This window comes from Phyllostomus discolor, chromosome 4 (genome assembly GCF_004126475.2).
Source record: "Phyllostomus discolor isolate MPI-MPIP mPhyDis1 chromosome 4, mPhyDis1.pri.v3, whole genome shotgun sequence".
Taxonomy (NCBI): domain Eukaryota; kingdom Metazoa; phylum Chordata; class Mammalia; order Chiroptera; family Phyllostomidae; genus Phyllostomus; species Phyllostomus discolor.
Window position 1 is genome coordinate 146,044,834 of NC_040906.2, and position 17,594 is coordinate 146,062,427.

General features: G+C 37.1%; 1 non-coding gene across 1 annotated transcript; it reads left to right on the plus strand.

The window, feature by feature from the left end:
- The first annotated feature begins 16,336 nt into the window (after window positions 1–16,336).
- On the plus strand, window positions 16,337–16,439 carry LOC114495764. The gene has a single exon (XR_003684441.1). It is a non-coding gene; the product is annotated as a U6 spliceosomal RNA (small nuclear RNA).
- Window positions 16,440–17,594: the final 1,155 nt, after the last annotated feature.

Below are 17,594 nucleotides of genomic sequence, written 5' to 3' on the forward strand. Positions count from 1 at the left end.
AAAACACTTCACATAACTCTCCAGGTCTCTCTTCCCTTGCTATATGACCTTGGAAGCCACATGTTCCAGATGGTATCACTACAAGGTACAAGAAATAGAGATTCCTAGGTTTCTGCTTAGAAGAAAATGCCCTAGAGAGCTACCTGACCCATTTAGACTTTGAATAAGTGAAAAATAAACTTTTATTTTGTTAACTTATTGGGATTTCAGAGTTTGTTGTTATCCCAATATAGACCATTCCAGTGGTTTTTAAACTGTGGTTTACACACCAGCAGCATCAGCATCTAGGAATTTGTTAGAAATGCACAACCTTCAGCTCACTTGAGATCTTTTAAACCAGAAACTCTAAGGATGGGCTATAGCTACCTGTGTTTTAAAAACCTTCCAGGTGTTTCTCACGTACACTAAAATTTGAGAAACATGAATCTAAATATCTTGTCAATATAGACATAATCCTTCATCTCAAGGATCTCACAGTCTAATAGACAGGTGCTTCTGTACCCTAACCTATTCTTAGTTTTTCCCAAGACCCTCTTGCCTTAACTGAAACCAGGCTTTCTCCCGAGGACAGGGAATTCCTTATAGCAATATCAAGGTGGTGCTATTCACTCTTTTACCACTCATATTCCACACCTGTGGCTAAAGATGGAATTGGTGTTCACTTTGCTTCTTCCAACTTAATATACTCCCTTACTCTCCTGTAAAAGGAGACGTCCATGCCATTCAATTCTGTCACCCCCTCTTTCTCCTTCCTGACTCAGGTCTTCTGACAGCCCCAGTGTCTCTTTCATTTGTTGATGATTTTGGTACCTGGATCAAAATCTTCACCTTCACCAAAACATGGATATTTTCTATGTACATTTATATTTGCTGAAGTCTCTCCTAGGTAAAATAAATTTTTGAACCTCATATAACCCCATAAGTTTCTACCCTATTTCTCCTCTCTTCGTTCACATCCAATGTCTTAAAGAGTTGTCTATAATAATTGTTCCAATCTTGGCTCCTTTTAAAACCATTACGGCCTAATGTAAACCCTCAAGAACCCACCAAAATACCTTTTGTGAAGGTCACTAGTGTCTTCCGTGTAGCTGAATTCAATGGATAATCTTGGAACTCAATTACCTGACAGGACTCTGATGACCACACCCTCCTTTTACTACGATTTATTCTCTCAGCTATCCTAATGCCATCTCACATACTGCTGTTTTCTCTTGTATATTTTCTGGCCAGTTCTTCTATGTTCTTTATACATACACATCTCCTTCAAAGCACAGTCCTGGGCTTGCATCCACCCCACATGTTTTCTTACACTGCTTTCTTTCCTTAAGAATACACGGTTAGAACTATGGTTCAATTACTATGAATACCCAGATAATTAATAATTTATATTTTTATTTGAGACCTCTCCTCTAAGTATAGTCCAAGACATTCAACTGCCCAGTGACTTCTCTCAAACATACCATCAACTCAACATGACTAGCCCTAAACTTAGAATCTTGCAACTGTCCCCAAACCTGGTCTTCTTTTAGGATTTCTTATCTCATGAGGGTCTCATCAGTCCATTTGTATATCCAGAAACCCATGAGTTGTCATTGAAGCTGACTTTTCCCTCATTCTCTTTATCCAATAAATGATATATCACAATGAGATCCCATTGGAAGATCTATCTATTGAAGTCAGCGAGGTGTTAATATCCTTGACTATGACTGTATTTCTGTGGATCATTCCCACTATGTCCATCAAGATATGCTTCACATATTTAGGTGCTCCCATGTTGGGTGCATAAAAGTTAATGAGGGTAACATCCTCTGGTTGGATTGTTCCCTTTATCATTTATAGTGTTCTTCTTTGTCTCTTACTATAGCCTTGGTTTTAAAATCTATTTTGTCAGATATAAGTACTGCTATCCCAGCTTTTTTTTCCCTTTCCATTTGCTACAAATATCTTTTTCCATCCATTTACTTTTAATCTGTGTATATCTTTCTACCTGAGGTGGGTCTCTTGGAGGCAGCATATACATGGGTCTTGTTTTCTTATCCATTCAGCTACCCTCTGTCTTTAGGTCAGAGAATTTAAGTCGGAGAATTTAGAATCATGCTTAAGGTGATTATGAATAGATACACATTTAGTGCCATTTTACTGTAAGACTATTTTCATATCTTTTTTTCTTTTTCTTCTTCTTAAAGCAAGCCCTATAACATTTGTTGCAGTACTGGTTTGATGTTTACAAACTCCTTTAGCTTTTTCTTTTCTGAGAAGCTCCTTATTACTCACTTGATTTTAAATGATAGCTTTGCTGGGTAAAATAGCTTTGGTTGTATGTCCTTGCTTTTTTTTTTACATAGTTGTTTTTTTTTAATATTTTATTCATTTATTTTTAGAGAGGGAAGGGAGGGAGATAGAGAGAGAGAAGCATCAATGTGCAGTTGCTGGGGGTCATGGCCTGCAACCCAGGCATGTACCCTGACTGGGAATCAAACCTGCGACACTTTGGTTCGCAGCCGGCGCTCAATCCACTGAGCTATGCCAGTCAGGGCTTGTCCTTGTTTTTTTTTACCTTGACTATTTTATGCCAATCCCTTCTGGCCTGAAATGTTTCTGTTGAGTAATCAGTTGACAGTCTAATTGGTTTTCCCTTGTATATAACTACCTGCTTTTCTCTTATAGGTTTTAGGATTCTCTCCTTGTCTTTAAGCCTTGTCATTTTAATTATGATGTATCTCGGTGTAGGCTTATTTGGGTCCAGTTTGTTTGGAACACTCTGAACTTCCTAGACTTCTGTGTGTTTTTTTTTCCTTCACCACATTGGGGGAATTTTTGGTCATTATTTCTTCAAATAGATTCTCAATGCCTTGCTCACTCTCTTCTTCTGGTATTCCCATGATTTGGATGTTATTATGCCTCATGTTGTCCAAATGTTTCTTAGCTTTCATCATTCTTTTAAAATTCTATTTTATTTCTGCTGTTCTGCCTAATTGTTTTTCTACCTTGTCTTCCAAATCACTGATTCTATCCACTGCTTCATCTAACTATTGTTTATTCCTTCCAGTGTGTTATTTATTTCTGATATTGTATTCTTTGTTTCTGACTATTCCTTTTTTATGGTTTCTATGCCTTTTTTTTCATACGGCTGTGTATCTTTCTACAGGATTACTGAGAATATTCCTCTATACTCTCTACCTAATAAATTGCTTGCCTCCATTTCATCTAGCACTTCTTCAGGAGAATTCTCTTGCATTTTCATTTGGTGTCTCTTTGTCTTCCTATTTTGGCTGTTTCTTTGTGTTTGTTTCTATGTATTAGGTAGATCTGCAAACACTCTGGTGTAGGCCTTTGTCAGGCACTCCTTATGACTTGCCCTGATAATCCTGTTTGGAACTGTCAGTGATCTCAACTTGTGGTTCCTTCTTCTGGGCCTCTTTGTGTGCAAAAAGAACCACACTGTGCACCAAACTTTTATCAGCCTCAGTCCCTGGAGAGAGTCAGGTGAAGTCTCATAGAGCTCCCTGAGATCTACATTGCTTGTTAAGCTAATCAAAGATATAGCCTCAAGCTATAATCAGCAGTCTGGCTTAAGCTCCACATGGTGGGACAGAGTAATTCCTGTGGGCAAAGCTATTGCTTCCCCTCAAGCTGATGCCACATGAAAAGGGGTGCTCTGCCAGAGAAAGAGGGCTTCTGAGTATGAGGAATGACTCAGCACATTGATCCTGGTGGCTATTCCTTCAGTTTTCTCCCCAGAGCCACCAACCCCAGACTTTCCTCAAGTATCTCTAGTCCACTCTGCCCTCCCTCTGCCAGAGCCCAGAGTAATGGCTGCAAACAAAATTTTGTGTGTTGGCCCTATAAGAGGCTCTCTGTGTCTCCAGCCATCTCTCCCTGGCAGACAGAAACCCTGCTGCCTTTCACAGCTGGATGTTATCTATGTTCCTTTCTGGCTCTAGTGCTATAGGCAGTGGAGCCCAGCTTGGTGTTTGGACCCCACATCTCTCAGGGGAACTGCACCCCCCCCTTCTAGAGCTGAAATATCCCTCGAGAACTTAGGCTGCTACCCATGGCAGCCCAGCCAGCCCTCTCATGCCTCCTCCCCACTCTCTACTAGTCTCATGGTGGTGAAGTGGTTTCTTTTGTCTGTCTGTGGTTATAAGGCTCCTCCCAAGCTGGTGTTCAGTTGGTTATTCAGGATGATTTCTCAACAATTTAGTTGTGAGTCCAGATTGGTCCTGGGAGGAGGTCAGTGTAGCTTTTACTTACTCCTCTGCCATCTGGAATCTCAAAACGTAATTTTTAAATAAAAAGCGCTATGAATTGAATGTTTGTGTCCCCCCAGAATTCATATGTTAACACCCAATCACCAGTGTGATGGTGTTTAAGGTCGAGCCTTTGACAGATGATTAGAGTGTGATGGTGTGAATAAGATTAATGCCCTAATAAGTGAGACTGCTGAGAATTCCCGTGAACCTTCCATCATATGAGCACACAATGAGAAGATGGCCATTATGAAAGAGGATGTGGGCCCTCATAGACAATGAATCTTCCAATGCCTTGATCTTGAATCTCCTAGCCTCCAGAACTGTGAGAAATAAATTTCTGTTGTTTATGAGCTCATCAGTGGGATTCTGTTATAGCAGCCTGAACAAATTAAGACCAAAAGCTTTCTTTGTAAAGTTTAAACAAAGGATCGTAATGCCTGGTAATGTGTTTTTATAACTGCTAACATCAAATATACATTAGCTTATAAATAAATTACTGTTTACCTAAAGAGCTGGTTTCATATTTTAAAATAACTGAGGATGGAAAATAAGAGAAAATGAATTCTGACTTGCTATCTGAATATACTTTCTATTGTGTATTTGGATTTTTAAATTTCTGTTGACCTTTAAATTAAAGTGTTTATGTGTCACAGAATTTATTTTGAACATTCTTCTAGACACATCCTTTGGCAATTAAAAAAAAACAGTCTAATGTTGGATATGAAGTACAGCATACACAGTGAAGTATATCACGCACCATGTGAGAAAAAGATAATTCTTGAGTCAGAGTCCAAAGAATTGCCAAAATGGAGAATTATTTTACAATTTGCTCATTTTTAATTAGTTCATATAACATCATTTATTATAAACTGTGAGACACCTGTTCATAAATACTAGAATTTGAAGGTCACATTTATAGATCCTATACCTGCTAGGCTTTCTCTTAACTGTCCAATGCCCACAAGTAGGTCATTTCTCACATGGAGCAGACACACCTTTTACACTTCTCAAAAAAAAAAAAACATTGCTCGGAGGTCATGGTCACAGCTCCCAAAAGAACAACTTTAAAAGACATGTAACAAAATTAATATGTCTTTTTACCAACATGAATTTCCTGAATTTTATCTTTCATACTGTTCAACAGAGTTAAATGCCAGAAATCAGTGACAGAGCTTAAATGTTCCATGCCATCTCTGACAAGTGTATAAATTAAAAGGCTGTCAAGCTATTCAGCCACTTTCTTCCACCAGTGGTGACTCTGACCATAGGAGAGCATATGAACTAACAAAACTAAGACAGGCAAGGAAAGAGCAGGGCAAAGGGAAGTGAAAAGCATAAGGAAGGAAAGAAAAATAGAAAAAGAACAGTTTCTAAACCAAGAATAGAAACAATTAAGTTATTTTTCCACTGTCTCAAATACAGATAGAATTTTTTTAAAATCAGAAATATTTTCTCAGTAAGGTGGTAAATAAACAAAAGAGGCAGCTCTTCAGAATGAAGTGTTTTTAACTTAGATGCAATTATTCACATATGGAAAGAGGCACTCTAGGCCAGTGTTTCAAATTGAATTCTAAAAATAGGTTACATTTTACATTTTCGTTTTAGGTGTAGCCATACAAGCCTGCTACACATTTGGCTTTCCTATCAAATGCAAGCTGTGGACTCTGACAGTCCAAGGCGACATCTCTGATGGGTTAATTTGAGAGATGAAAGCAAAATTTGGGAGACTAATTGGATTTCTTATCTAATTGGCCCTGTTGGAAATAAATGAGATTCATTTCTTTCCCAGAAATAAATTCTAGAACTAGGACTCATCTGTGTTAATTTCTATGTAGATATATTATTATGTTCTTTCCTTTATACATATTACTATATATATTGTTCCATAAAACTACAAAAATGAACAATCACACAGAAAAGATTAGTGTTAATCTGTTCAGATCATAAATAGAAGGATGAATAGATGATGATATTTATATTGGTACTATAGGTTATCATCAAAACAGATGGATTTGGACATACTGTTGTCAAAACAGATCTGAATACCATTCCTCACTGAAAGGAACAAGGACTCATAGGTAAAATGGTTAATTCCAGAGTTGGAATAGGGAAAATGCAAGGCAAGCCTAGAACATCTTGGGCCAGAAAAATGAGTAAGACAGAATGAATAAGACATTAATTTTTTTTAAATTACAGTTGACATATAATATTATATTAGTTTTGATTGTACAACATAGCAATTAGGCAGTTAAATAACTTATGACATGATCAACTCAATATATCCCCACAAAATATCTGATATTGCAAAAGAATAAGATTGTGGAGGAGCCTGGCACACACTAGTTTAATCAGGTGGCAAAAGTGAACTTCTCCAGCAGTGAGATGAATCACCAAAGAGAAGCCAGCAACACCTCTGTGATATTCCTACTGAAGGTGGATAATTGGAACCAAATCATGAAGAAACACTTGACAACCCAAACCGAGGGACATTGTACAAAAATACTGACCTGTAACTTCAAAGTATCAAGGCCATGAGAGTCGATGAAAAACTGAGAAAGTGTTTCAGACAAAATGAGACTAAAGAGACATGATAATTAAATGCAGCAGGATTCTGAACTGGATTGTTTTGCTAGAAAGGACATTATTGGGTCATTTGGCAAATGAGATCTGAAGATCTGAAGATTAGATAGCAGTACGTTATTCATGTTCATTTCTTGCTTTGATGGTTGTTATGAGCTAAATTTTGTCGCTCCTCTAATTTATATGCTGAAGTTTCTAGTTCCTCAAAGACTGACTGTATTTGGAAATAGGGCTTTTAAAGAGGCTATTCAGTTAAAAAGGGGTTTTGGGGATGGGTGGGCCCTAACCCAGTATGTCCGATGTCTTTACAAGAAGAGGAGATTCTGACATGCAGAGAAACCCTAGGGATGCATGCATGGAGAGAAAGGCCATGTGAGGACCAGGGAGAAAGTGACTGTCTGCCAGCCCAGGAGAGCAAACTCGGAAGAAGCCAAACCTGCCAATTCCTTGATCTTAGACTTTTGGCCTTCAGAGCTGCGAGAAAATAAATTTCTGTTGTTTAAGCAACCCAGTTGGTGGTGTTTTGCTGTGGCTGCACTAGCAAACTAATACAATGGTTACATTGTAGTTATGTAGGAAAATGCCCTTGTTTGTAAAAAAAAATGAATAATTAAGTAACGGGTGATGAGGTATTAGGTTACTAGCTTCCTCTCAAATTATTTGAGGGGAAAAACAATTTGAAATGGACCTGAAAATTTTCTGTAAGCTTCTGGCTGCTTCAAAATAAATATAAGTGTACATATATAATATATAAAAGCATATATATGTATATATAAATAGAAAAAATATACATATGTAAATAGAAATGTGTGTGTGTGTGTACCTAAACATCCCAAAAGAAGTGTTTGCATATTTGAGAGAGAAGCAGGAAGGATAAACTCCATGCTGCTTTTGACACACACCAAGGGCTGCTGAGCTGTTCCAGACCACTACCAGTGATAGGCTAAAGGAGATGGGTTTAACCCTAAAGATTAAAGATATGGGTGGAAATGTACATAATCTTCTTTTAATGAACTAGGCTCTAAAGTTATAAATAGGAAATTCCTTAAATTTTATTCACATACTTAACTAATTCCAGCACCTGCTGTCATCCTCTGTAAAGCTGTGGTTTCAAGCTCCTTCCAGGTGATCCCTATTTACAAACTCAATCTTATGGGGGTCCCCAACTGTGTAAACAAGTAGAAATGGAATACTCTGGATAAAATAATGGTTCTGGATGAAATAATATCATGTTCGCTTAGCCTACTTTTTCCTTTCCTCATGAGCTCAGGAATTCTGGGTTGTCCACAAAGTTTATATTTCTATGAGAGCACCTTTGGGTCTTCATCACCACATATCCCTTCACTAACATAGATGTGGGTCAGGGGAGGAACCATGGCAAAAGGCAGACCAAGCTGACGTAAGGTGACACTGACATCTGGATGTCGCTGGCCCTTCGAGGCTGGCCTTCCATCCCCTTCCAGGCTGCACAGTTGTCGTGGAGGTCCAGAAAACCTCTAAAGCAAAGCTCATGTTGTAGTGCTCTCTGGGCCAAACTAAATACTTCTGAACTTATCTCAGGGAGCTAGAACACTCTGGAGCATCGACAGGAGTGTTGTGTGTTGGAGAAGTGAGGTACTGAACTGTCAACAGCCTCTATACTGAGAGCTGGCACCCAGAAAGCTTCTAGAATACTAATGAGTTCCCTTAAGTCTTCTCTCGTACCCTTTATAACCCACATCACTCTAAAACAACCTCAGGAGCTCCATGATAGTCTGCATTCTGGTTCAAAAATTTTCACTGCTCCTCTCTAGAGAAGGACTATACTTTCCCACACCTCTGGTATCAGGTTCGGACTTGTGATTTGTTCTTAGCTACTAAACAGTATCAAAATGTCAAATGTAATTTCTAGACAGAAACTTTAAGAGCCAGCACATGGTCTGGTGTCTCTTTTCCTTCTGTCGCAAAACTGGTAATAACCCAGAAAGAGGCTACTGCACCACCCTGACCAGAGGAAAGATCATAGGGAGCAGAATCATAGCTTACCCAGGATGGACCTGTATATACCGTTAATGTGGATAAAAAATACATCTTTGCATTGTAGGCCATTGAGATTTCAGAGTTGTGTGTTAACACAACAAACCTAGCCCATGCTAGCTAATACAATATCCAATTACCTAGTATTACTTCATAAAAGCAAAAAGTATACTGTTCTAAGGAGTGCTTTGAAAATATTTAGTTTAAGTATTATTATGTTTAATCTGTTGTTTTAAAGAAATTATGCAAAAATTGGTGCTGTTTTGCTTTGTGTCAATGTCCAAGAACTAATTACTTGCTGGATACCACAGCTAACGAGGTCTGAAGGCCCACTATCAGGGTTCACAAACACTACCTCAAAAGTGTACCTGCAAGCAGAGCTTATCTACCAGTCAGAAAACATATGCTCATGTTTGCCCTTCTTTATAGTATATATTACATTAAGCATATACCTTGGAAATAATTGTGTCCCAACCACAATTACCAGGAGGGCATAAGATTCTGTGAGCTGGAGACCCGTGATCCCAGCTACCTCAGTCCCACGTGAACTTTAAAGCACAGAGAGTTCAAACTGCATTCTTTGTCTCCATCTGAGAACATGCATCCAAGAGCCCTCACTGGCAAATCCCACCGTCACAAGCAGGAGGGATGCTGGCCTTGGCTGTTTGCTCCTGTATTTGATTAGGAGAAAGAGCTGATTCAGACAATTATCCTCCTGGAAAATGATATTCTACTATACCTAATTTTAATAAAATTCATTTTTAAAACACAACAGTAAGATCTAGTCATTGTCCTACTATTATTTTAGCTCTTTTTAAAAACAAAATTAATAAAGATAAGAAAAACATGTAACTATGACTATATAATAAAGCAGTTGGACTCCTTCCACTGAAAAGAATTTGTTTTTCTTACAGTGAACTAAATGTTAATTCCCAAGGGGGTTGTCTGGAAATTTAAAAACAGGAGGTGACAGATTGTCCCCATTGGCTCAGAAAGGTTATTTGGTTAATAAAATCTCGTTAATGAAGTTGGAATTTCACCTAGATATAATAGCTCAGTTCTGCCAAAGGTTGATAGAATTTTTTTAATTCAAAAGGTCAGGCTAAGGTTTTTAAATTTCTGTAAAACTATATTTCTCAAACTGTACTTTCTGGAACAGTACTGTCCTCCAGGTTATTAATAAGAATTATGTGAGAAAATGGTGTTAATAAGTATTCTGTGAGAAGTATTCAAATAAATCTGTGACAGAGTGAATACTATATCATTTTCTCTTTTTTTCCAATTGACATTAGCATATTAATGACCCTGAAAAGTCTTTCAGTAAAAGAATCTGTTCAACATTGTTAAGCCAAGTAATTCACAAAATTAGAGGGAGAACCTTATAACATCCTTGGGAACTAATAATTCTCTGGATGCACTAAAAGATCAAATCTGTAAAAACACCACAGGATGGTAAGTAGGTTAGAACCAAATTCTTAAAACTGTTTCAGGTCCCCAAAGTGATCAGACTGTGTGTGACCAAAGACATGAAATAGTTAAACAGAATGCTCTTGAACTATTCCTGAGGCATTGCAGGTAGGGGGTGGTTAATGGTGGTTAGTGGTGTCACATAGCAAGTATCACCTGGCGAGGCAATTCCAACCAAAAAAGATTTACGCCTTCTGCCACTGCCCCTAACCTCCAGCTCTCACCACCGTAGTGTGTAGAATGCTGATCCAATAGAAGTAGTATGGTCGCAAAACACTAGAATTAGAGATACTGATATCTGCAGTATCACAAAGTCATTCCTGGGGTTACTAGGCAAAAACTAATCATATAATCTGTGATCAGCAATCCAGAGCCAATGGCCTGGGCCGATCACAGTCTCGGTCTCCGCTGGCCTCTGTTGTTCAGAACTGTTCCCCATGCAATCCTAACAATATCCCATTAGCTTCTGCTATGTTAAGGACAGATCCCTGAAGTGCTTTCATTTCCTGGTGTCTTGAGAGTTCAGTAGACTTTCTAAAGTAAGAATGCAAATGTTCCCTCCAAGTAGCATTCTTACTGGCTTGAGAAGAAAAGAATTCTGTGTAACATTATCATATCTGAAATTACAACTTTTTCGGACCTCATTATTTCTAATGTTGCTGCATGAAACCTGAATTCCATTGTCTTCTACCCTTATTATTCAAAAGACATGTCCATACATATCTGAACAAGTCAAGAAGTCACAAAACTAGGTTGTTATAGTTGTTTCCAGATTCCTCAGCCTACGTATATCACTGGAAGCAGACAATTACTTGAAGGAATTACACATTTCACACAATGCATTCAGTCAAGTCTCAGTTTCAAACTACTTATGACTCTTTATATATATAATTTATGTAATTTTCATTCCTGAGTATGAGTTCAATTAGTCTTAACAAAACTGTTATATGGAGACACCTGAATTGGTTGATTACCCCCTTGGCCAATAGAGTCAAGACTCTGAGTCAACTTTCTGAGTCATGCTGGATATCACAACACATCATCATAAGTATGCTTGTTAACTGTATCATTTTCTGGGACACTGTCACCCACAAAAAAGGTATTTTTAACTTCGAAGTCAAAAGAAAATATCAAATACGTAGAATTCTCCTACATAAACTTTGGAATATGTACAGTTCAATTTTGCTACTCCCTTTCTCCTTTTAATATAGGGAGTCCATTTTAACAAATCACTTTTTGTTCAGATAATTCTAAATTTTTTCTACCTTCTCTCAACCTGGAGTTTTTCTCCTGACCAGCTGAGCCTGAACCTTTATTCCCAGATCCTAAGTTCTCATTCACATGTGAATTGTCTGTATTTGTTAAGGGGCTTTATTCTCCTTCTCTGAGACAAGGGTTAACCTCTCTCAAGGTTTATGTTACTAAGACTAGTAGCTTTTCATTTGAAAGCAAGTTTTTTAGTGAAAAAAGGCCATATATATATATATAGTGACAATACATTTATAGCACTTATACCAAACTCTTGATAACTAATTTAAATATAATTGGAAAAAAACCCTTTCTAAATAATCACTAGCTGACATCTTAATCTTTGGCTGTAATATGTTGTTCCTAAGTTTTTTTCAAAATATTATTCTAAGTACATATAATAGATTCCTTAATGATTTTGATTATATTTTATTTATATATTTGATGTATTTTCTAATAATTATTTATTTTTAAACATTTAGCTTAATTTTTAAAAATTATTCATAATTATTATTTTATCTGTTTTATTTTATTTATACATTTTAACTATATTTAGTGTTATATTCTTTTTTAAGACAAAGAGCTTCATAACACATAAATTTATGATGTGTAACTTTTCCTTACATAATAACCTTATAACAACAACTATGCATTTAGATTCAGATTCTTTCAAGTCCAAAATGATTTCCACATAATGGGGCAAATTTTTATGGCAGTTATAAAAATAACTAAGTCACTTACTTATAAAAAAGTAAGTCACTTCCCTTACACTAGAGTAACATTTAGTGAGCCCAAAGGATGATTACAGGCATTCAGAAATGGCTTAATATCTATCATTTCTATGTGATGAGGAGGACCTTTATAGTAAAACAAACAAACAAACCTCTGTAGGTTAAAAAAAGAGAAAAAAATGCCTGCCATTTCCAGTTATGGGGAAAGAATGACCTGTCCTTTCCTTGGGCTAGGTCATGTAGAGTCCCTCCCCATGGAAGTGAGGTTAGCCATCTCTTCAGGTCCCAGAGTCCTCCTCCCACATTGCCAGAAACATCACAGAAGAGGAGAGGAAGCACAAGAAATACTGGGATATGAGTAGAAAACACAGAAGATAGGAAAGAATTATTTCTATTTAGAGCCAAAGCCAAGCCAAGTGGCTATTGGAGAAGGGAGTAGCAGGTACATGCTGTTAGGAGAAGGCATCAGGGTGATTTTTTAATTATTAAGCATTGTCTTAGTTCCTTCAGGCACAAGTATCAAAATTATTACAGACTGGGTGGCTTAAATAACACTTATTTCTTACAGTTTTGAAGGCTGGAAAGCCCAAGTTCCAGGTGTCAATAGATTTGGTGTCTGGTGAGACACTACTTCCTGGCTCAAAGACACCCATCTTCTCACTGTGTGCTCACATGGTAGACAAGGGGAGGGAGCTCTGTGGAGCCTTATAAGAACACTAATCCCATTCAGGAGGGCTTCAGCTTTACAACCTCCCACAGGCCCCACCTCCTAATACCATCACATCCATTTTAACATGAATTGGGATGGACAACTGGGAACACAAGCATTCAGTCGACAATAAGAATACTTAAAGAAATATAGTTTCACTATTTTCAGGTACACACTACCAGGGAGTAAAGGAAAGCACTACAACTAGACATATTTTTTGAGACAATTGCTTTAAATAAAATCTGAATGAGTTGTAACTAATTAATCAATTATTTGACTATTTCTGAAGTGCCTGAGGGTATTTACACTATTTCGTTCTCCAAATATCAGCAACTGCCTACAATTTTGTTTATACCCGTTATTACCACAGTAAAGCTTTCCTTGCACCTTCTCCTAGCAATGGCCCCCACTTGACCTGACATGTGCTCTGCCTTTTTCCACTGAAACAAGCTTTCCTCCATCGTTTATCCACAGGACTCTCCTGTTATCTTTCGTGTCCCGGCTAAAATCTGTCTCCCCTAAGAGTGTTGCTCCTGAAAATCATCAGGCTAGGAGATTTTTCTACCTCATTTTCTTAATCTATGCATAAGGGTTTAGAAGTGGGGTTGGAATTTTCTTTAGTCACTCATGCCTCTTCCAGACTAGTATTTTTTCCTTTTGTGTAGCCTTGCTTGGCTTAGGACCCTGCCTTTTGTCTATACCATTTTTACTCTTCCTCATCTGTCAGTTTTCATCTCCAGTCACTCTACCCCACCCTGAATATGAATTGACCAGGCTCAAATTCTTCCTCAACACTCCAAGTACATCCTGTCCTTCCTGTGTGACTTCATGTGGAAGACCATCCAGAGCCCTAGCCCCACAGTTCCTCCAAGTTCTACTGATTGTGGCCTTTGTCATATCACTTACTCCTTCTCACACTCACACTGGAGACATCTCATCACTTAGAAGTGCACCTCTTTTGATTCATTCACTCTACTCTCTCTAATCTTCTGCCCCCACCCCTTCCTTTACTCCCACTAAAGCAGTTCAAAAATGTCAGCAAAATTTTTATTCCCCTGACACCATCCTCTTCCAACCTATCAGTGTTTAATGTATTATTCTCTGCCCTGTCTTGAGTCTCAGGACACTTAGTCTATCACTACCACTTTAGCTCCTTTATAACCTTAATTATAATGATTACTATCAGAAATAATATTATTGATTTGTTTATTTTAAAACTATTCAACCAGAACATAACTTATGTAAGAACAGAGACTCAAGTTCACAGAGGTTTCCCCAGAGGTTAATGGAGTGAATCTCTGATGACCTCACACATAGCATAGACTCATTAAATATTTGTGGCAGGAAGGTAAAAGGAGAAAAGAAAGGATAAAGTCTTTACTTCAATCCAGAGACTAAGCACCCCTTATTTAGTCCAACAAGTTTAAATCTAAAACATCTTCTCAGAAATATGTATATTATAATGATTCAGTAAATCTAAAAATATATGTATATTACAATGATTCAATAAACCTAAAAATACATTATTCAACATTAGAGTGTTCATTTAATGCTTACTGGTATATCTATATAAAAGAATACTTAATCAATACAAAAATAATGTAGAAGAATATTTAACAACATGAAAAAGTTCACATATTTTATTAATTACAATATAGCATATGTAGTATAATTTCATATTGATAGAATAGATAGGCATAAAAAAATGGAAGTGAAAATCTGTGGCCTTAAATGACTTTTGAGACACAACACCAAAATTATGATCCATGAAAGAAAAAAGCATGACTTTATTAAAATTCAAAAAGTCTGCTCTTTCAAAGGCACTGTTAAGAAAATCAAAAGACAAACCACAAAGAAGGGAGGAAAGATTTGCAAAACACATCCAATAAAAGACTTGTATCCAAAATATGAAAAGACCTCTTAAAATGCAAAAATAGGAAAGGAGACTACCCCCAAAAATTGCAACAAAAATCTGAACAGACACCTCACCAAACAAGATAAATGGAAAAAAAGCATATATAAAGATTCTTAATATTAGTTATCTTGACGAAATTACAAATTAAAACAATAATGAAACACAACTACACAGCTGTTATAATGGCTAAAACCCCCCAAAACTAACCATCCCAATTGTTCTTGAGGATGTGGAACAGCAAGAACTATTATTCATTGCTGGTGGGAATGCAAAATGGTATAGCCATTTGGAAGAGTTTGGCAGTCTCTTGCACTCCTGGGTACATATTCAAATGATTTCAAAACTTATCAACACAAAAGCCTGCATGTGAAATCTTACAGCAACTCTTTAGTTTCAAGTAAAAATTAAAAGCAACCTACTTGTCCTTTAAAAGATGAGTAGATAAACAAATTTTGGTATAATTATTCAGGGACGAAATGTGGACTATTATTCAGTAATAAAAAGAAATAAGCTTTCAAACCATTAAAAAAGAGAATTATTTTAACTGCATTTTGCTAAGTGAAAAAAAAGCCAGTCTGAACAGGCTAACATACCATGTGATTCCAATTATGACATTCTGAAAAAAAAAAGTAATTCTAAAAAGACCAGTTGTTGTTAGCAGAGGTTGGAGGGAGGGTAGGAGTGTTGATTGGTAATGCATAGGGGATTTTTAGGGCAGTGAGAATATTCTATATGAAACTGCAATGATGGATATGTAATATACTTGTCATGACCCATGAAATTTTACAGCACAAAGGGTAAACCTCAGCACATGCAATGTTTTTGAAATATCACTTAGGACGTCTTAGGCATCCCAACAGGGAATGTAGAACATGACAAAAGAACCTAACTGTATCATCAATGTAAGAAACAACTTCATTGAAAGTATTGGGGGAGATGGTGTTGACTAAGTAATTTCAGAAATGAGTGAAAACAAGATGATTAAAAGCAAAAGAAATTGCATATAAATACTATATTCTAGTTAACGAAGTTGTTCCCCAGAGGTGTACCTCTTAACATTTCCATTCTGCTATACATGTATACTAGAACTGAGCCATTATGTCCTTGTTGTTATCTGAAAGGGAGTAAAGCACTGATACCCCAAAATCAATGAGCACATCTAACACCCAGAGCTTGGTTTCTAAGAAAAGGACCAGAGCTCCTTGGAGAAATGGGTGATTAGAACCCAGGCTGTGAAGATGAACCCAGACCATCTGGTTCTTACTGTGTAGCACCAGACAGTAAGAACGTACTCAAACAAACAAGAACGACTTACCATTGTGGAGGCATGTCAAAGTACAAGAACATGAAATCCAACTGAAAGAGATCCCAATGGTCAAAGCTTGAAAAATTTGAACAAGAAAATAAAGCAGTGCTCACACTTTGGCAGTATATGTACTAAAATTGGAATGACACAGAGACAATTAGCATGGCCCCTGAGCAAGGATGACACACCAATTCGTGAAGGGTTCCATATTTTGTGCAGTACTCTGGTGGGTGTCCTCAAACCCTTCACTTTGCTCATAGGAAATATGAGTCAAAGCACAATAGGTGGCACTCAATAGCAAAATCATGACTTTTCACTATAAAAAATATTTTTTAAAAAATAGAGCAGGATTGAATAATAATTCAAAGCATAAAATACATATCCAAACTTCATACTGATATATATACAGACATACCTACAAATTTCCCATGCAGAAGATATAAGCTATATACATATGTACCCTTGTTATATGGAGATCAGAATGGCATTTTACTTCCGTGGTATTTTTTCTGAAAACCCGAAACCCAGTCTAATCATGAGAAAAAAAAGTACACAAGTCTCAATTAAGGAACATTCTACAAAATACCTGACCAGTACTGCACCAAAAGCACGGAAAAGGTGAGAAACTGTCACAGCCAAGAAGGACCTAAGGAAACATGACAACTAAATACAATGTGGCATTTTGGATCAGATCCTGAAACAGAGAAAGGACATGAAGTAAAAACTAAGGAATTCTGAATAAAGTATATTATTTAGTTAATAATAATGTATCAAAATTTATTCATTAATTATAACAAATATACCATACTAATGCAAAATATCAGTAATAGGAGAACTAGGTAAGGGTATATGAAAATCTCTATACTTCCTTAGCAACTTTTCTGTAAATATAAAACTTTTTTAAAGTATATTTTAAAATAAGAAGAAAAAAACTAGAAAGATAAGCCCCAAAACCTTATCGGTGATTGTGTTTTAGTGATGGGATTACAAGTAGCTTTTCTTTTGGCTTATCAATATTTAAAAAACATTGTTATTGGAGTTTGATTTTTAGCTCTTGAAGGCTTGACATCAGCCTAATAATCTTAGCATTTGGTGTTTTGCATCTTCAGACAGGGAATCGTTTTGGCCCTCATTAAGTAAGTGACTCCTGGGGGTCATTTACTTCCAGGGACAGAGTCCCACTGCATGGAGGATCCCACCACAAGGAGCAGCAATGCCAGGATAGCAACCTACTGCATGGTGTGCATGTGTCAGAGTTGCGAAGAAAGAGACAACTCCCCCAGTAACTGGAGGGAGCAACACTTCAGTCACATGGAGAAGAGACAGAGTAAGATCACCTTCAACAGTGAGATTCCGTCCCGCAGGGCCA